We start from the raw sequence: 21,512 nt of genomic DNA, 5'->3' as shown, positions 1-21,512 counted from the left end.
TGAAGCTTCTTTCCAAAGGGCACAGATGTGAGCATGGGGCTCCACAGTCATCCAGAGGAAGCTTCTAAAGTGCACCACAAATGCCTTGTACAGAAAAGAATACCAAACAGTGCCAAGCAGGACCTCAGTGGGGACCAGCATTAGTCAGAACGCCGCGGAACAATCTGAAATGGCAGAGTGGTATCTGGGAGGCTTTGAGAAATTTGAAGGAGAATAAGTGACACCCGGAAAGGGAATCCCTGGTGTCTGCTGACCCAAGCTGAGTTACTGTTCTTTATAAATGAACAAATTTATAAAATGTGGGAAATTCTCCTCTTGTGGGAAGTGAATTGAGAGATCATTCACTCTTACGGTTAAGTGCTATAGGCGGAACACAAAACATAAAAATTCAAAAGCCAGAGGCAAGCAGATCTCCATGAGTTCAAATCCAGCCTAGTGTACATGGTGAGTTCTAGTACAGCCAGAGCCACTTGGTGAGACCCTGTCTCAAAACAAACAAACAAACAAAAATACAAAAGCCTAGCTCATAGCTGAAGAAAGAAAAATCTTCACTCTGGGATGCTACTGAGCAGGAGAAGTGGACAAAATTCTTTCTGGATATTTCTTCTTCCTTTCCAAGGCTCTATAGTAATAATGATTTGTAGTTTCTCTGCTGAGTGACAAACACTTTGAAGCTCACTGGAGCTATTTTTATGTAGGAAATGGATAACATATTAGCCCCTCTCTGTCCGCATACTGGGATAAAGAAGTCTGTATATAGGAAAATGTCCATTCCTTTCCCTGGGATTTTGTGAGCAGAGCAGGGGTGAGGGTGAGAACCCTTGTCACAGGACAAAGGCAGGAGCTGACTGTGGTGATTCTCATCTCTACTTCATCATACCTGCAATACAAAAAAAAAAAAAAAGAAGAAGAAGGCAAAATCAGATATGGCAGCACAGACTTGCATTCCTGAGGCTTGCTGACCGGCTAGCCTAGCCTACTCAGCAAGCCTCAGCCTCAGTTGGAGACCCTCTACAAAAGGAAAGAAATGGAAAGAAAAAACACTGGGTGGCCAAGAGTTATACAGATTGCCTGAGACACTCCTTACTAGCTTCCAGTGCCTCAAGAGTCAGTGAAAACCTTGAGATGACGTGTTCTTCCCTTTATTTGTATTTGATATATGTGGGGCCAAAGGGTACAAATTATTCTCTGCAGGGCCAACCGCTTGGCAAGAGGACGAAGGAGGAAATTTGACAAACCAAAGCCCTGCTTTCAGAATTGGGGATCCAGCCAAGCACAAATAGCTCAGTGTGTCCCCACCAATCTTTAAACACAGATAAGGTAAGTCAAATAAACACCAGCAAAAATCTCTTTAGAAATAACTTCCTTGGTTCTGCTTTCTTATCACAAAATCAACAGTGAGATTTGCAATTGGCCAATAAATATAAGAACGTACAACCGCCAATGAAGACCCCAACTAGAAAGCACTCAGCATTCTCGTCCCTTTGCTTAAGTATTTCAAAAGCCCAGTGCCGAATACAATAGATACTGAATGGCTAAAGAAAGGTATTCTTTGCTTTTCTCTCTTTTTTTTTCTTTTCTTGTGGTTATCAAAAAATCGGTACATGAATTGGAGTATGTGTGTGCACCCCTTAATACCAGCACTAAGGAGCCATTCAAAGCCAGCCTTCTCTAAACAGTGAGACCCTGTCTCAAAAACAAAACAAATCATGTAGCACTCCATAGGTGTGCTGCCTGTAATTTATTTATTTCTCTTGGTGAGGAACTAAACAAGCAAGAAAAGCTGCAGAAAGGAGACACCGGTTCCGTGTGGGATGGAGTCAGGATGGGGACCACACACTGCTGCGGGATGTGCTAGATCCCGGTCATGCTACATGACGATACCTGGCACTTTCTAAATGGTGCTTGGGACTGTGGCAACTCCTAAAATACAATAAATAAATAAGTAAACAAACAAACAAACAAACAAACAATGTTAATAGCAGGATACAAATGCAAAGAACCTGAGAAACAGCACAGGTCAAATCTCCTGGTTTAGGAATTGTCTTAGCTCCTTGCTTGCTCTTCGGGTTAGCCTTCTAAAAATGCAGAAATCATCTGTGTTCACTGTCTGCCTCGTGCAGACAGATGTGAGGCCTGCACAACCCCGGGCACAAAAGGAGACGACAATTAGGAATATTCAAGTAGTCAACTAGAGAGCCGGCCCCTCCACAGTCCACCACGTTGTCACTCATTCTGTTTACTGTTGCTCTCTTTTAGGCTTCCATTCTGTGCTCCACTGTGTATAGTTGCTAGGGAAACAAGAAAGGGTGGTGGATGCAAGGATGAGGAAGGGATTAGGAAACCCACACAGTGGGTGAAGTTTATTTAGGTTATAGGAAGTGAGAAAATATACTTCAGCATTTATAATGCCAGTTCTCATGCATCTAGTAATCTAAAAATAGACCAGCTAGGGGCACAAAACTGTCTCCATACTGAAGTTCAAAAGCCTTTAAAGACTGTTGAGTCTAGCTGGGGAGAAATGCAGTGAGACCTGACTTCAATTCATGGGTGACCACTAAGCCAGTATCTGGAGCCTCTACCATCCTTGCATGGTTCTGTTTCTCCTGGTTTTCTGTTTCACTCAAGAAATCAAAGATGATTTTGATATCTATAAGAGGATTGCACAATTACAGCATCAACCTGACCCAGTCAGTCAGCTCACCAAGCTGAACCCCTGTTATTGTTCAATTAAATACCATCCCAGTGTCTCAAGTTCTTCCAGATCCAGGACATCACCTCTGTTCAAGTCCTGTGGCCCAGAGGGAAGAAGAGTGAAAACACACACACACACCACGACGACGATGACGACACCACAAAGTCAGGAGACCCACAGGAGTAGAGGCGGGGACACCAAATTGTCCATCACGTGATCCAGAAGAGCAGGGGCTTAGACACCACAGTGTCTGGAGATCTGGTCTACCTGCTGGGACGATCTGTTTGGATGGCAAAAAGAAGTTGGGTGGAGCAAAGTTTGTTCTCACTTGTTCATTCCTTCAGTTCAGCTAACAGATACTTACCGAATACTTAAAGTTAGCTTTAAGTATTGTGCTACCATGAACAATGAACATCTTTTTAAATTTTGTATTTTATTATTTTATGTGCACGTTGTCTATGTACTGCATGTGTGCAGTGTTCACAGAGGCCAGGACATGTTATTAGATCCAGCCCCCTGGACGAAGAGGTACAGTCATGGTTAGCTGCCTCATAGGCTTAGACTAGAATCCAGACTAGAACCCTCTGGAAGGGCAACTAGTGTTATTGATGGCTGAACAATCTCTCCAGCCAAATAGTGATTATTTTTTATGTCTGCTTCATGGTTTTAAGCCATGCCAAGACCCACAGATAGAGATCAGACCTTAATGATCACCTACTCTTGCGAGACAGGTGGGGTGCTCCAGGACAATGTAGAAATGAATCATTGCACAAGAATACCATAGAGAAACGTCACATGATAGGGAGGTCAGAAACCAGAGAACTTCCCCAATAGGGGGTGAAATGGGGTGTGGTGTGGGAGAGGATCAAGCTGTAAGACAGAGGTCACATTAAAAGGACTCCAACAATGGGTTTGCTTCCGAGCTACAGAAGTGGAAACTGGAGGAGAGAGAAAGAAAATGGGGAGGACAGAAGGTTGCATTTGTTTCCAGACCTAGAACTACTTCAAAAAACATGAAGTCTGTCCCCACTTTCTGCTTATCCTCTGCCTGAGAGTCGGCGGCTCCTCTGGGCTCCAGCGTGTCCCAGCGCATGCACCTCAGCCCACAACTCCTCTGTCTGCTTTGTGGAGGCAGGAAGCTGTGCAACCAAGTCTCCACCTGTGTCCCCTTCAGCTCACTTTCACTCCGAGCCCCTTTCCCTTCAAGGGTAGATAATCTGCTCTAGGAAAATGACTCACCGTGAAGTACAAATTACCAATATTGACACAGCAGGTTACCCCTGAGCAAACTGCACTTTGCCAGATCCGCAGCCTCTGTCCACATAGATGACTTTGGAGCTCAGTTAGCAGGGGTTCCCAGAGTGGGAAGAGGGACTGAGCGCTGTTGAGAGGGGATAGCTCCCCTAGAAATTGCCCACCTTGACTGGATAAGGGATCTAATCTCCATCCCCACGTTTGTGTTTGTGGTGGTCCCTTTACTAAATGCATGCATGATTTAGTTTTCATCAAGAGAGGACCTCTCTATGTAGCCCAGGCTGAAGTCCTCCTGCTTCAGACACTGGTACCCAAAATTACAGACAAACACCTTTGTACCTAGTGGCAAATTTACCTCCTGCTTCCGACACTAGGACCCCAAGATTACAAACAAACACTTTTGTGCCTACCTGCGAATTTACCTTCTGTTTCAGACACTAGGACCCCAAGATTACAGACAAACACCTTTGTCCCTAGCTGCAAATTTACTCTTTAAAAAATTATTACCCTTATGTGCAAGAGTTTCACTTACATGTATGTGTATATACCACATGTGTGCCTGGTGCCACAGAGGCCAGATGAGGGTGTCAGATCTCCAGAAACTGGAGCTACAGATGGCTTTAAACGGACCTGTGGGTGCTGGGAGTCAAACCTAGGTCCTCTGCGAGAGCAGCCAGTGCTCTTAATTGCTGAACCGTTTCTCCAGCCCTCACATTTAAGCTTCTGAAGAGCACTGTTGGCCATCTGGCTTATCCGCACATCAGAAGAAGGCCTTGGCAACAGTCAACACCCAAAAAGTGCTGTTAGTCAACTGTTTAGGGAATTTTGTCTGTTTATGGTACCCTATAGCACAGACCTGAAAAACTAAAGTAAAGAATAGGAAACAAGGAAGCCAGAAATTTGAAAAAAAAAAAAAAAACCACAATTTTATTTTACATGACATTTGCCTTGTTGTTGATTAAGTGAATAGAGCCAACAGCTAAAAAAGACAATTCCTAATTCTCCTGGAAAGGTCAATTTTGTTGACAAAGTGTCGCAAATTTATGCAAATTTGTAAAGCTATCTCTGTATCTATATATAAAATGTACATGTTTAACAAAAAAAAGCACCAACTTAAAAGTATGGATTTAATGTTTTATAAGTAATCTTGAAAGTTAAAAACTCATGACTAAGCACAGATAATAAGTGTCTGTGGGATCTTCAGCCGACAATGGGACATCTGTATTATACCCCTTCCCCCACTACTACGTTCTTGTACCCCAGCAACTGTAATGCAGGTGTAAGGCCAAGTCAACATCCCAATTAGAGGGGGAGGGGCCACACGAGTCTCCACCCTTGCTGAGGAGCTATGGAAGTTGACTTTTTTTTTTTTTTTTTTTTTTTTTTATATTTATTTATTTATTTATTATGTATACAATATTCTGTTTGCGTGTATGTCTCCAGGCCAGAAGAGGGCACCAGACCTCATACAGATGGTTGTGAGCCACCATGTGGTTGCTGGGAATTGAACTCAGGACCTTTGGAAGAGCAGGCGATGCTCTTAACCACTGAGCCATCTCTCCAGCCCCCGGAAGTTGACTTTTTTATATTTATTTATTATGCATACAATATTCTGTCTGTGTGTATGTCTGCAGGCCAGAAGAGGGCACCAGACCTCATTACAGATGGTTGTGAGCCACCATGTGGTTGCCAGGAATTGAACTCAGGACCTTTGGAAGAGCAGGCAATGCTCTTAACCACTGAGCCATCTCTCCAGCCCCTGGAAGTTGACTTCTGCATCAGGGAGAGTCCATTTTGTTTAAGTGTATGGCCTAAGTCAACACATGGCACCACACCCATACATGGACAGTATGGATCGGACTTGGTGATATATATATATATATATATATATATCTTGGTAATATTACTCAAAGTTGATAAAGAATAGGGATGTTTAGGAGGATCTGAAAGAAGTTTGGGAGAGGAATGGAGGCAAATATGGTCAAAATACACTGTATACATATATATCAGCAGATCCAATTATGCCAGTCCTTGTTGCTGGACATTACGTTGGTTCCAACTTTTCACAGTGACTTTTAAAAGCACTACAAAAGATATCTTTGTTGCTAAATCTGTGTGCTCATTATTTCCTCTTACAAGGAAAAACATTATCATTGTTATTCTGAAATCACTAGCAATATTTACTGAATGTGCCCTGTGCTCGGCACAAGCACCATTTAATCCTCCCTCAGACCCTGTTGTTCACAGACAAGGAAAGCAACTTTAGAGACACTGAGTCATTTGCTGGAAACAACTGTGACTCAGGGCCTGTTAAAGTCTTTGATCCCTATTGCCAAACTGTCTTCTGGTTTCAGACTACTTTAGGGACGAACGCCAAACCTGTCCCCTCAGGTAAACCTTCCACCGAGGAGAGACTGCGTACCTCCTTTGGGGAGCGATTCCCATGCTTTCTCAGCCTGTTCATGTTTATTTATCCCAGACCGTTGTGATAGTTTGTTTACCCCATGGCCTTGTGATAGTTTAATTGCCTTATACTGCCAGGGAGAGGTAGACTTTTGACTCCATTTATGATTGAACTGTGTTCCAGAGAACGGTAGAGTTCAGGGCTCAGAGTTCTGAAAAAAAGGTTGGGAGCTGATTTCCTCTCCTTCCCTGGCGTGGGATCCTTGCACACATCAACACACTTACTTAAGCCTTAACTCACATATGGATAAACAAAAACAAAACAACAACAACAAAATAGATAAATAAATAAATAAATACTATAGTCGGGGGCCTTATCCCAGCCCCATGGCATCCATCTTTGGAATACTGGGCAAGAAACTCCATTTCAACCCCCCTCCCTGGGAATTGCCTTATTCCAAACTCTACCTCCAAGAAAGCCCTCCAAATTGTAACCCCTCCCCAGAGAAGGTAGGGACTACTCCCACAGGCTATTTAACCTGCCCCCCAGAGAATGAACATGTGGTCTCCCGGGTTTCGCGTGGTCTCCCCTTTTCTCCCAGGGGCACCAGGGAGAATTGCGTTAAACATGGGCATCTTTTATTTGGTCTGATTCGGTCTGATTGGAATTATTTGCGTCGGCGGAGAGACTCGTCTTAAGAAAAGCCTAACCAAAAAAAAAAAAAAAAAAATTAAACTAAAACAAAGCAAACAGAGCAAAACCATTGCCCTAACTCATCTCCCAGATGGCGAACTGAGACGAAAAGTTAAACGGGTTTGAAAGAGAGAACGCTAGGAATGCAGGGTATTGTCCTTATCATGGTCACCCTTATAACTATTGTTTTGCTTTTTCTTAGACAACCCCTGCTTTGGGGGTGCAAAATCAATTGGCTTTTTGAAAGTATTTTTTGTGCACGGCAAACATTTCATCTAAATCCACATAGAGCAAAGAGCATCAGCTTTTATTTCTTTTTATTACATCCGTTGATGGGAAGGCTTGGAAGGCCTTGCTTTCTTAGATCAATAACTGAGAGACAGTAAGCTGAGCTTAAGAGATTTGGGTGACTCTGTCACTGAATCTAGCCAGGTCTCCTCTTGGTGCATATGAAACCAATAAGCATGAGAGGCAGATTAAGAGAAGAGAGAAAGAAAACTCCTTGTAGCAAGTAAGGGGACCACTAGGGACAACGCAGACACGCTCTCCCCAAACAAAGGAAGGCTGGGTTTTTTTTCCAGGAGTCTATACATATTCATCTAGGAACTGCGTGAAGAGGTGGCCATATTTGTGAGCCTACCCAGTTCAAGATGACAGGGCACATGTTCAAAAGGAAAAGTTAATGGACATGATCACTTCTGGGTATGCTCGGTTTGTACTTAGAATATTGATTCACTTTTATTTATGTGTATGTACCTACTTGCTTTTATGTGTACCGTGTGTATAAAGTGACCTTGGAGGCCAGAAGAAGGTGACAGATGCCCTGGAACTGGAGTAACAGGCAATTGTGAACTGCCCAATGTGGGTGCTGGGAACTGAACCTGGATCCCCTCCAAGAACAACCTCTGAGGCCCTCAGTTCAAATTCTAATCAGCCAAATTTTCTCAAGGTCGCCTAGGTCAGATTGACTCAATAGCCCTGCCTACTTCCTCTATTGTTCTCCAAAGATCTGCAGCTAGAACAGAAAGAAGCACTAACCCTGAATGTATATTAATAGTCTCTTAAAGGGGCTGCAACCTTTTCCTTCAGTAAGTTGTAGGATTTTGTCCCTATAGGTGTCTGCCTCAATTAATGTTGTGGGATATTTGTACACTGTGTGAAGATACATGGCTGTGATTGGTTTAATGAAGAGCTGGATGGTCAATAGTTAGGCAGAAGGTATGGGGAGGGCGCTTTCAGGCAGAGAGAGAAGAAGTAGGAGACACGTCTAGGCAAAAGAAAGATGCACACAGAATGGGAGGGAGGTAAGAGCCACATGGAAGAATGTAGGTTAATAAAAATATGGATTAATTTAAGTTATAAGAGTTAGTGGGACATGCCTAAGTTAGGGCTGAGCTTTCATTATTAATAACAAATTGCCATGTTGTTATTTGGGAGCTAGCAGCCCAAAGCAAAATCCCACTATGGAGAAGCTTGTAAGAGAAGGATTGGGAATACAGTCCCACCAAGTACTCAGTCTTCAAGTAGCAAAAACATCAGCATTTGGGGCTGGAGAGATGGCTCAGCGGTTAAGAGCACTGGTTATTCTTCCAGAGGTCCTGAGTTCAATTCCCAGCAACCACATGGTGACTCACAATCATCTATGATAAGATCTGGTGCCCTCTTCTGGCCTGCAGGCAGAACACTGTAAACATAATAAATAAATAAATAAATAAATAAATAAATATTTTTTTTTAAATCTGCATTTTCAATAAGCAAATGCTGTCCGAGGGAAATGAAATACACGGCAGGTTGAAAACAGAAGTCAGAAAACAATGAACTGTGGTACAGAGAGATACTGGCCCCGAGTGTTTTCTAAGGAGGAGCCATGAGCTGACATTCAGAACAAGCTGAATGACTCCTGACCACACCTTCCAGGGCCTGCATCAAGAGGGAGGTGCATTGTAGAGAGTGTGCCTTGTAGATGATGCTTCAAAATAAAATGGCTGGGTCATGGCTCAGTGTCATGTGCGCTTGTCACACAAGCACAAGGGCCTGGGTTCACATTCCTAAAAGCCACATAAAGCCAGTCACAGCATGTCTGTGACAGCAGTCTCCTACAGTGATGGGGAGGCAGAAACAGGAGAATCCAGAAGGTCCTGAGCCAACTAGCCTAGTGTATGTGGAGGGGAGGGTTGGAGGCAGGGATTGCACAGGACAGGGTAAAAGGGATGAACAACGCCGAGATTGCCCTCAGACCTCCATATGTGTGAAGCAACACGTAAGCACATGAACTCTCATACACATGAATGTACAGTCACACACATAAATGCACATACCATATACACACTATACAAAAGCACACACAAAATAAATCAGTAAATAAAACAACGAAGGCATTCGGGAATATAACTGGAGCCGTGTGATCTTCAAGGCTATAGTTATCAGCAGTATTTCACACCACATCACTTTGTTGGCTGGCTGTGAAGATTTTTCGTCCGCTTTCCAATGGTATGAATTTCAGATCTTTACAGCCTCCCCCTGGAGGAACCGAAGAACAACGTCTAATGTCAGTCTGCGCTTCAAGCTGATGTGGCATCCGACACAGTTCTTTGGGAGGCAAAGGCTCTGGAGGAGAGAGTTTGCCAGTCTTACCCACAGTCTGGGGTCTTGAGAAAAATCTATGCGGAGAAGCTCAATTGTTAAATTTAATTTCTGCTGGCTAACTAATTCATTCCTAAATGAAATCCCCCCCCCCAAAAAAAGAGAGAGGTTTAATTTAATGCAGACGTTGAAACAAAGCAGAAGATTAAAGCTAACTTCTCAGAAAGAATTCTGAGGGCAGCACAAAGAAAATTGGGTAACTGATATTAAACCATGACATGTCCGAAGGAAAAAACCCTTAAACGCTTTCTCAATGAAGCTATTCTCCTCCATAATTTCTTAAAGATGTATCCTCCCCAAAGGATCAATGAAAGTCCTGGCTTTCTTTTTCCTCTTATATAAGTCAGAGACTTAATGTCATTTTACTGCCAAATTATTCCAACATCATCGCATGGCTTCAAACAGACAAAATGACTTGCTTCGATGAATGGTTTGACGTCCAAAAGTGTGAGTCCCAAAGCCTAATTAACAAAGCTGTTGCTAGGGAAGGGGCTGATCCCAGAAGTAGAGACCATGAGGTTCAGTCACTAATACTCCCTCTGGTGGAGCCCAAACAAGCTGTTTGCACAGGCACCTCCATTCTCCACGTGGAAAACTGGGGCTTCGTCCTGTAGCCTGTCGCGTCGGATCGAAAAGATTTCATTTAAAACATTTAGACATGAAGTTGGGCAATGACGTCTCTGAGTAAATTCAGTTCCTGGAACTAGATAAACCAAAAAAAAAAAAATGTTTTTTAACTGATAGGAAGCTGTGTGTCCCACAAGTGGTGTTTCGGAAAGAGACTTGTTGAAAATGATGGGAACCTAATTACAGTTAATGAAGTGAATCGTCTCGATTACTGAGGCTGGCCCGGGTTTGACAGAGTCACCCTGAGAAGCTGGGGTGGGAAAAAACCTGGAGCAGCCGCATCCAGTCTGTTGTCATTGCAGGCATATAGAGGAAAGGCAAAGCCAGCTTGAAGCTGCACCACTAGGAATGTTCTGGGAAAAAGAAATCAGAGTTACTAGGTTGTGCTCAATATAGTGACTTCTGATGTTGGTGGGGTGGGTGGGGGCAAGTAAGGAACTCTGTAACTCAGGATAAGACAGATAGCACTGAGCCTGATTCACAGTGACACACACACACACACACACACACACACACACACACACACACACGCAGCCCCATGGAGCCCCATTTTACAACCAGGGACAGGAGCAAAATGTGTGTGCAGGATGAGGAAGGCTCTTTGGGGTGCGCAGGAAGGGCACAAAGATGTACGGTCACATTCGTTGTGACAGCCCTACTGTGTGCAGGAGTGGAAACCCTGGTGCTTCTCAGCCTCCTCAATAAGAACAGTGTACAGGATAAAATAGTTCTCTGTGGTTTGAATGCCCTCCCTAGATTCAGATGTTTGAATATACGGTCCCCATTGGTGGCACTGTTTGGGGAGTATGGGACGTGTGGCCTAGGGGAGGACTTTGAGGTTTTAATGCCTAGCACCATTCCTGTGCTCTCTCTCTTCTTTCTGCTTGCAGTTAGGGATGTGAGCCCTCAGTTTTTACTGCAGTTGCCTACAGTCTGCTGCCTTCGTTGCATGCTATGGACTTTAATCCTCTGGCAGTATAATCTCAAAGAAACTTTTTCTTCTTCTGCAGGTTGCCTTGGTTGTGGTGTTTCATCACGGCAATAAAACATTAACTGATATATTCCCCTTTCTGCCTTTCCTGTAACCCCTACATATTCGTGTAAAAGAAAAATGCTGACCCCCGTGGAAAAGCCAAGCGGTGATTCTGGGAGTGTTGATTATGTCAGACCTTGGTTACTAATTCAAGTCTTAGAAAATTCATACTTAGTAGAAGTTCCCCTTTTAGAGGGATTGTGAAGAAATGAGATTCTGTGGCTACTATTTTAGTGGTGAAGCTTGGGAAAACTATTGGAAGAGTTTCATTCATGCATGGATTTAACAAGAGTTGACTGAACACTCTACTCTTTGCAAGATCTATGCTTGTAGCAGAGACTTTCAAAAATGCCCAAGAGATGCCTCTATTTGACATACAACCATCTACTTAGGAACTGCATGAAAGAGAGAGCAAGACATAAACCCCTAAATGAGTAGTAAGTAAAGTCCACACATCATGAGACGTCAGGGAAGAGAGAGAAATTTTCAAGGAGATTCATAGCTGCCCCAAGAGAGGTCCCCGAACATTGCAAATAATCTGAAGGGAGAATGTAGGAGCAGGGCTAAGAAAGAACTCCAGAAGTGGCCTTCTAGGGGACGTGGACCACAGACAAGACGATAAAAGGTGGAGCAGAAAGAGAGCTACGGAAGGAATCCACGGATGAGATGCAGGCCAGTTGTGTGTAACAGAAAGCAACTCAGGAGTTCACCTGCTGCCATGCGCAGCCTTGTTAAAGCACTTTGATATCTGGTTTCTAAAAGAGGGTGGCAGGGGACATCCTCACCCCACGGGACAAGAGCCATATCAGCAAACTTGATTCATAGTGAGACCTTCACAAAAGCTGAGTCCCTTCCTCTGACTTTACCCTTTCATCCTGGAACATCCATACCCACAGTAGGAAGACAAAGAAAGATTATCCCCAGAAGTCTTTGTTTGGCCTGATCTGGAAGTTGGTATTATAAACTCTTTCTCGTAGAAAGATTAGCAGCATAAAATGTCACATGAGGGCTAGGGCTACAACTCAGTTGGCAGAGCATGTGCCCAACACCAGAGTTCTAGGTTCCTGCCCCAGCACTGCATAGATCAGATTTGGAGGCACGTGTTTGCCATCTTAGCATTCAGAAAGTAGAGGATGTAAGATGGAAAGTTTGAGGTCCACTTGGGTTACACAAAACCCTGTCTCGAAAAGCAATTTTAAAAGATGTCTTCTTAATATCTAGGGGAAGGCAAGCGGAGTATCTTCTGAGTTTAGTTTTCTTTAGAAAACCACCATTCGGAGCAAGAGACAGGTGTTTTAGATGCACACTGGATGGAGGACAATCTTCCCTCTTAAACTTAGCACTTTGCAGATAGGGAATGGAGCTAGTAAATTGGGAATTGGGTTTTGTTAGCTACAGTCATCTCCATGTCCTTCTGTGTAGTTTAGTAACTGTTATCAGCTTTAATGGTGTGTGTGTGTGCATGTGCGCATGAGTGTGCACGCACGCGTGTGTGTGCTCACAAGCACCCAGTGAAGGTCACTTTGTTTTGAGGCAGAGTCTCTCTGGTTTCTGCTGTTGGACCACATACTCCATAGCTAGCCTTAAGCTTCATGCGACTCTCTGGTCTTCTCCTCCCATCTCACCACAGGAGAACCCAGGTAGCCAGTTACGGATTCCTGCCACTACATCTGGCTCTCTGTAACCAGCCTTTGCTGTGGATTTCAGAGATCACCTCAGGCCATCAGACTGACACATGGAGTGCTTTACTGGATAAGCCAACTCCCTGGCCAGGTTTTTGTGCTTTCTTGAAAATGAGTTAAGGCAACTCCAAACCTCACAACAATTTCCTTTCTTCTTGACCACTACTACTCAAACATGGTGATGCATTCAAAAGCTGTTCTTGACTTTGCAGTAGGGTTCCCTACCAACTTCATGTCTTCAGAGAAAGATCCTCATGTCCAGAAGAAAGGGATAAGATGACAGAAGAAAATCCCACAGCAAGCCAAGCATTTGGGTACATACCATTTCAATGTACAAAGCCATGTCCTTAGCTTTTGTATCTTGCACTTATCTGTGGGATAAGAACTAGCTTCTATGGGTGGATAAAATGGCTTCATAGGCAAAGGCACTTGTCACCAAGTTGACCTGAGTTGAGTTCCCATAACCCCACATGGTACAAGAATAAAACTAACTCCTGAAAGTTGTCCTCTGATATCCACACATATGTCACAGCATGTGCATGCCCACATACACACACACACACACACACACACACACACACACACACGTGAGAAATAAAGAAAGAACTAGTGTCTATGGCTAAGCTTGGGCAGCTCCGTCTCCTACTTTCTTCGGTCACTCTTTCTCTACCTCTGAGTTGCTCTGGAGATGTGTCAATACTATCAAAAAATTTTTCTCTCAACGAATTGAGATGTAAGAATAATTGGCTATCATTAGCAATCTGTGAACTGGGAAGCCGTGGAAACCTGAAAATAATACAAATGAATCAATCTCCACTCTAAATATGTAACGGAATTGTGGTTAGAGAAGACTCCATTTCTCCGTGGCCAAAGTAGCAGTTGGGCATCCCCTAACAAATGCAGTTCACTCCCAGGGCCTATTCCTGTGTCTCTGTGACTTGTGTTCTTTCACTGGCGGGCTTCACATAAACTCTGAGTTGAAACAAAAATGTGCTTGCTTCACATTGTACGAGGATGGAGACTTTCCGATTTCAAAATGTTCCTTAGTAATAGGAAAGTATAGGGACAAATGATGGCAAACTCTGTATAAAAAAGAAATAAAAAAAAACCTAGTCAGGCTTTGTCTAGCGCATTTAAGTGGATAAATCCACTAATAAGAATGTCTATTATTATTATTTATTCTGTAGCAATGAGGATTGAACTCAGGGCTTTGCACATGCCTCCAGCTGGGGACCACGTGTTCAAACACCTGAGCCAGTGGGCAGCATTTCAAACCACAGTCCTGGACCATGGGCTGGGAGCTGTCTGAAAGCAGTAAGCTGGGCAACCACGCATTCACCTTCTTCACCTCCATCACTCAAGTCCACTGTCCTTCACTGAACAACGACCATAGTCTCAGAAACTGGTATTTCTCTGGGGCAAGGTGGCAGTGTGCCCGAAATCCCAGCACTTGGGAAACTGAGTCATGAGTAACATGATGTGGAGGACAGCCTGGACTAGGTTGTGAAACCCTGTCTCAAAAAACAACAAAAGAGGGCTGGAGAGATGGCTCAGTGGTTAAGAGCATTGACTGCTCTTCCAAAGGTCCCGAGTTCAATTCCCAGCAACCACATGGTGGCTCACAACCATCTGTAATGAGGTCTGGTGCCCTCTTCTGGCTGCAGGCATATACACCAGCAGAATATTGTACTCATAATAAATAAATAAATAATTTTAAAAAAAACAACAAAAGAGCTGTTGTTTTTAAGAGTTTGATCAGATTTTCTTTCCTAATGTTTCAATGAGGGGGACAAATTCAGGGCTTATTATTTTGTAGTGTCTCTATGTATGCGTGTCTCTGTGTGTCTGTCTGTGGGTGTCTGTCTGTCTGTCTCTGTGTGCATGTCCCTCATTTGTAAAATTTGATACATATTTAAGATCTCTTGCTATTTTAATACTTCTCCAATTTATTTCCCTTAGATCTTCCTTACAACATGTATCTTTTAAGCCCTATTTTTGTGCTATCTGTGACTGCGCTTGGCACACAGTGTAGCAGAACGTTGCTGATCCCAGGGAACCTTGATTTCTAGATTCTTTTGTTTTCACCCTAAGGCAGTCCTGACTCTGAGTTTGCAATGAAGTTTCACTGTTCTTTGGCAAAGAAAGCAGCCATCAGTAAGAGTTGACCTGTGTTGTGTGACACCAGTGGCTGGGTTTCTTTAAATGTTGTGTCCTGTTTGGCTTTCTACTCTGGGAATGAACACCATGACTAGAAGCAACTTGAGGAGGAAAGGGTTTGTTTCTCCTTACAGCAAATGGTCCTTGGTAAAGGGAATTCAGGTTAGAAACTCAAAGCAAGAACTGAAGCTGAGGCCATGGAGGAGTGGGGCTTCCTGGCTTCCTCTCTGGGCTCCCGTTCAGGTTTTTAAACTATACAACCAATGACCATAGACTCAGTGGTGGCACCGCCCACAGTGGGTTGGGCCTCCCACATCAATCATTAACCAAGAAAATGCCCTACAGCCTCCCTAAGGTCAGTCCTGACGGAGGTGTGTTCTCAACAGTGTGTCCCTCTCCCCAGATGGCACTAGCTGTGACAAGCTGACTAAGAATGAACGTCAGATGCTGCTGGGTCACTTTCTGAGACAGAATACTCTTTTCACCTCTGGCCTGCTTTCAGGTGGTGTGCAGTCCTGCGTGTGTTTGGGAAAGGGCTCTGCTTGATTTTCAGAAGCAGATTTTACATTTTACGTTTTCATGTTTTTCTGACTTACATTTTTTTAGCTGTATTTTTTTTAAAGATTTATTTATTTATTTATTATACAGTGTTCTGTCTGTCTGTATGCTTGCTGTCCAGAAGAGGGCACCAAATCTCATTACAGATGGCTGTGAGCCACCATGTAGTTGCTGGGAATTGAACTCAGGACCTCTGGAAGAGCAGTCAGTGCTCTTCACCTCTGAGCCATCTCTCCAGCCCTACATTTTTTTTTTAAATAATTTAGGATTTGTTACTTCTGAAAAGAGATCAGATGTTGGTTTTCATTTTTCAATGTTTTCTTTATAAGATTTTGCTGCAATGTTATGTTGGCTTTCTAAAAACAATCAGCCTGCTCTTTCAAAGGTCCTGAGTTCAATTCCCAGCAACCACATGGTGGCTCACAACCATCTGCAATGGGGTCTGGTGCCCTCTTCTGGCCTGCAGGCATACACACAGACAGAATATTGTATACATAACAAATAAATAAATATTTAAAAAAAAAAAAAAAACAATCAGAAAGTCTTTCTATCTTTCCCAGGCCTCTGAAACCATTCTTAAAGCATCAGCATTGTCAGTGCTCCTGTTGAGGAGCCTGGTCCCAGGGCGGCTGCTTCCCTCTTCTCTGTTACACACACACAAACACACACACACACACAATTACACACACACACATACACACACAACATATACATATACAGCACACACACAGCCACACACACAACACACACAAACACAACACACACAGACATACACAACACACACATACACACGTAACTCTCAAAATAAAAACTTTGTAAGTATTCAGTCATGAAGCCTGACATTTTTAGCAGGAGTCAGAGAAGTGGGTGGGTAGACTTTAATAGTCTCTTCAACTCTTTCTGGGGTGATTGGTCTATTTTGTATCTTTCTGTCTCCTGAGATTAATGTTATTAACTTACAGTTTCTTAAAATTAGTTTCCTTCACAGGACATGGAATACCCCTTTCAACTTAGCACTTAGGAGACAGTGACAAGTGGATCTCTGTGAGCTCAAGTTCAGCATGGCCTACATAGTAAGGTCTAGACTAGCCAGGACTATAAAATAAGACTCTTTCGCAATAGTAATAGTAATAATAATAATAATAATTCTCTCATCAAGCTTCCAAGTTCATTTGCATAACATTTTGCAAGGTGCTGCTTAATTATTCTTTAAATAGCTCAGAATGTATAGCTCCTTCAAATTTCCCATTTGCAATCCTAAAGATGAGTCAGTGAATTCTTTGTTTCTGGGTTTGGACCAAACCTGGGATGTTGTGCTTGCTAGGCAAGTGCTCTACCACTGAGCTAAACACCCAATCCCTTGTCTTTCTTCTCTGAAAGGTTTGTTTTATTTTTATTCATGTCTATGATTCTTTGAGTGTGTGTCTGTGACACATGGGTGCACATGAGCGAGAGAGAGAGAGAGAAAGAGAGAGAGAGAGAGAGAGAGAGAGAGAGAGAGAGAGAATGTGCATGGAGTTTCAGACAGCTGTGAGCTACCCAGTGTGGACACTAGGAACCAAACTCAAGTCCTCCTCAAAGCAGGAATCATTATTAACTTCTGAGCCATCTCTCTAGCTCCTCTATCCATTTTTGAGACAGGATGTTACATAACCCAAGCTGACCTTAAGCTACCTGTGTAGCTTCCAAGGCTGACCTCAAACTCTGAGTCCTGTTTCTGCCTCCCAAGTGCTGGGCTCACCTGTGTGATCCCAACAAGCCCTGATAGCTTTTTTTCTCTACTTGATTAATTTAGGTGAAGGCTAGTATGAGTTTCAGAAGTGATAGACCCTAGAGTAGCCATGCCGGCATTTAAATCCTGCCTCAGTTAGTTCTTATTTTCATTAACAGAATAGGGAAGAAGAAGGAGAAAGAGAAGAAGTAGAAGCGTAGCCCTTATGACAGATTCAGTTGCACAGTGAAAACAAACACTGTATCACAGTACCCAGTGGTCTGTGAGTTTGTCGTGGAATATGATCATTGAGAGGAAACAAGCAGAAAGAACAAGAATGGTCACATGCTGGCTCTTCCAACTCCTATCTGAGAGCTACACTTCCATTCAGACTCACTGGTCAAAGCAGGACCTTCCTGAGCCTGTGTTACTGAGCAGAGAGGTGGAGTCCTCCCAGAGCCGCACAGTCCACCAGGGTGGGTGATGTGAGCCGGGCTGTGAGGATGGGTGAGAACCACATAGCTTCTTGGGCACCTGTGTGGGTCTACAGGAATGATACAATAAACTACTTTGTACAAAACCCACTAAGGAGCTTCTGTTGTGCGCTTTATACCAGGTTCCGGTAGGCTGGTGTTCTTGCCAGCTTTCTTACTTTTAAGTCTGCCATCACTAACAAGAACCGAGTCGTTCATATTGTATGTTTAATTCTCACAATTACTAATCTGGAATTTTCAATCACATCACAGGCCGCTCTACACCAACAGTGCCGTATACCAGCTACCAGAACCGTCCACCACTCTCCTCGAGCATTTGGGTTGGTTTACCAGCATTTTGACCAAAAGATAGTACTGTGTATTGGCTATGGTTTGAATGTGTCTTCCACAGTGCATGTATTAGGAGCTCACTCACAGGGCAACAATATTAAGACATAATTGGATCCTTAACCCTTAAGAGCTAGGGATAAGTAGGGGGGACATTACTGTCCCCATGTAGGTCGGTGCCCGACTTCCTCTCCCTGCCTCTGTCTCTCTCTTTTTCTCACATGAACTCCCATTCATGCACAACCTCCACATATATAACACATATACACAAACATCCCGTCTATGTTACACATGCATACACGTACAATACACACATACATCCCACGTATTGAAACCCCCACACACACACTGCACATTTACACACACACACATCACATTAACATACATACACTATGCATTCATACCCATAATGCCCACAAGCACAGCACACATACACAACACCCTCTCACACACATACAATACACACAGATACCACCACATACACACACACCCTACACATTTACACACCACACACCCAGACACACCACACTCACACACAGTAATCAACAAATTCCCACCACAATGTCACCCACAACAAAGTCCTTACCAGAAATAATACTGTTGTTATTTGGACTCTTAGCTCCCAAATTATAATCTAAAGAATTCTATTTCTTTTTTATAAGTTAGGGCAGCCTTGGTTATTTTGTTATAATTTCTGAAATCCTAATTTAGATGGCTCCCTTGCAGCACCTTCTATATTTTAACCTTACACACTTATGACTTCCACACTTATGCGGGATGGGCTCTGGCTATGGCCCCACACAAAGTAAAAATTTAATAGAGCCTAAAAACAGATTCTGGTGAGAAAAAAAATTAACAGAGCCATTCCAGAATACTAGATGACAATAAATGTCTAATAACACCAGTATAGGGAAGAGATTAAACATGGAATTTCCTTCACATGTCTTGCCATTCGGGAAGGATACTTATATTAATTAAATTATAATCATATAAAGAGCAGAATTCCGTAAGTGTTCATAGCATCCAGACCCAGCCACATATTTCAAAGCTTCCCCAAGGAAATGGAAAACAGAGTAGAATCTGCAGAAACAGGACAGTAGTTTATCTGATGGAAGGTGAAAAAGGGGGCAACGCCCAAGAGGCAGACAGAATGACTGCCACAGCCTTCTGTCTGGAGACAGTTAGGAAGCCCTGGACGGGCTGAAGAAAAGCCAGCCCGTGTCCGGGTGACTGTGAGAAAGTACTGGAAGGCTGAGATTTGCAGCTCACAGTGGTCATGTGTTCTGAGACGTCCCGGTAGCCAGCACCCATGCCCACAATCACCCACGCAGCCCAGAGTGAGAGATCCGAGACTGATTTCTTTCCCAGCGTTGTCTGGCACAGCCTTCTCCCGTGAATTGACCTTATTTTAAAAAATGTTAATGGTATGGGGGGAGGATACATGTGTTAATTTACATACATGGAGATCAGAGAGTCAGTCCTCTCCTTCCACCGTGGAGTCCCGGATATTGCACTTCCATCATCAGGTTTGGTGGTGAGCCCTTCTACACACTTAAGCCATCTTGCCAGGCCCTGAGTTGACTCTTTCAATGGCAATGAGAGAAAAGGATTGAACAGGGAGAGAGGTCAGCATTATATAAACACCAAATTACCAAACATGCTTAGGGTCCTGATATAAACTAAAAACTATCTCTGTAGAAAGGATTATCAATCAAGCGAGGGACTTGGGCCTAGAGGGTTAAATAGTTTGCTCTAGGAGACATGGGTAATAAGGAATGGCAACAAGCTATGGACCCTCATCTCTCTGGCAATAAACCCTGTGTCTGTATTACACCCTGCAGCCCACAACAGGCCAGAAAAGAAATATGCCAGACCAGTGGTTTCCTGAGAGTAGTTCTGAACAGCAGCGTCAGTGCCGGACCTCAGGACTTAAAAATACAGGTTCTCAAACCGTTCACCATCCTTCAGCTTACTGGGTCAGGAGTTCTGGGGACAACCTTCCAGTAAGCTCAGATTCTGAGAACCAGTGACCAGGTCAGTGTGTTGCAGAGCCCCTGAAGAAGAGCCTTTAAACCCCCACTTAATATTTTTGGAACATCTCTAAATGTAAACAGCGCCTTGGGGCTGCCTCTAAGGAAGAAGGCGCTGGCCCTGGTCCTATGAACCTGCTGTTGGCAACAGCAGACCAGCTGCTGTTCTGCCCACAGATATTTCTGCTGGGATGTAAGAACAACCCAACAGAGTGCTGGCCCCAGGCTTTGGGGGGCTGACAGATTGTACATGTTCCAATCCCCAGGAGAATGGCAAACCCAGGAGGAATAAAAAGAGACTTCCTGTTCCTTTGGACTTTAAAAAAAAAAAGAAGAAGAAGAAAGAAGAAGCTTCAAAGCCCAAAAGAGGGTTCCCAGCACCCTTAATAAAGAAATCTAGCCAGCCCCACCCTGACCCCAGACAGAGCCAAGGCTTCCCTGGGGATGTATAAGTCAATCTCTCTGGTGCCTTTTGGAGCAAAATTAGTAACAGGAAGCTTGTTTAGAGGAGCTTGGTAGCGCGACTGTCCCTGTGATGAGCAGAGGAAATTATGGAAAAGAGATTGCAGTGGTGGGGGGAGGGAGGGGGAGAGGGGTGCTTTACCGGAAGGCAGCAAGCATCACAGTTGCTAGTCAGCACCACTTGGTCGACCTGGCGCTCATCTGGATCTAAGGATGTGTCTGAGGATATGGGAAATGCCTTCTGTTATAGAAGGTGGTAGGTCTTTTCTCCTCACCCTGCCAGGGCCTCAAGTAAACTCAAGTTCCCTACCCCACGGGCATTTCCTGGAGGGTGGGGTAGGGAACTTTAGTTTATGCCCATCTCAGGACCTGTGACCTAGTTTGCTGTGCCCTGAAGGAGGCTGTTCTGGCAGGAGGGGGGGGGGGGGGCTGGGGGAATTACAAAAGTGAGGTCATAGTGCTGCCTTGTCACCAGCTCTACACAGGTGTCAAATGTCAACTTGCTGCCAAGACAGAACCCGGATGTGAGCACTATTGCAGCCACAGACACTTTACTTTGGATGGAAGTCTGAAGGCAGAGGGAGACTGACCTTTGAATTTTCCAGCAGAGCTCTGGGAAGCTCAGAGAGTTAGTCAGGAGGTGGGGGAGGAGGGGCAGGTTAAGTGGAATGTGAAAGCCATCAATCACTTCATTCCCCCGTGACAGGAAAAAAGGGAAGGCTGAGTTATACCCACAGGAAAC

General features: G+C 43.9%; 1 long non-coding RNA gene across 1 annotated transcript; it reads right to left on the bottom strand.

Annotated features, from left to right (window-relative positions):
- Positions 1–657: 657 nt before the first annotated feature.
- On the bottom strand, positions 658–21,037 carry LOC121451011. The gene is made up of 3 exons (XR_005974655.1): positions 20,913–21,037; positions 19,738–19,861; positions 658–880 (listed from the first exon to the last, which is right to left on the bottom strand). It is a non-coding gene; the product is annotated as an uncharacterized LOC121451011 (long non-coding RNA).
- Between the last annotated feature and the right edge of the window lie 475 nt (positions 21,038–21,512).

This window comes from Microtus oregoni, unplaced genomic scaffold, assembly GCF_018167655.1.
Source record: "Microtus oregoni isolate MIOR12 unplaced genomic scaffold, Mior012 000007F_ref0000211, whole genome shotgun sequence".
Classification (NCBI taxonomy): domain Eukaryota; kingdom Metazoa; phylum Chordata; class Mammalia; order Rodentia; family Cricetidae; genus Microtus; species Microtus oregoni.
The sequence above is the reverse complement of the archived record's forward strand: the minus strand, read 5'-3'. Positions and strand labels throughout refer to the sequence as shown.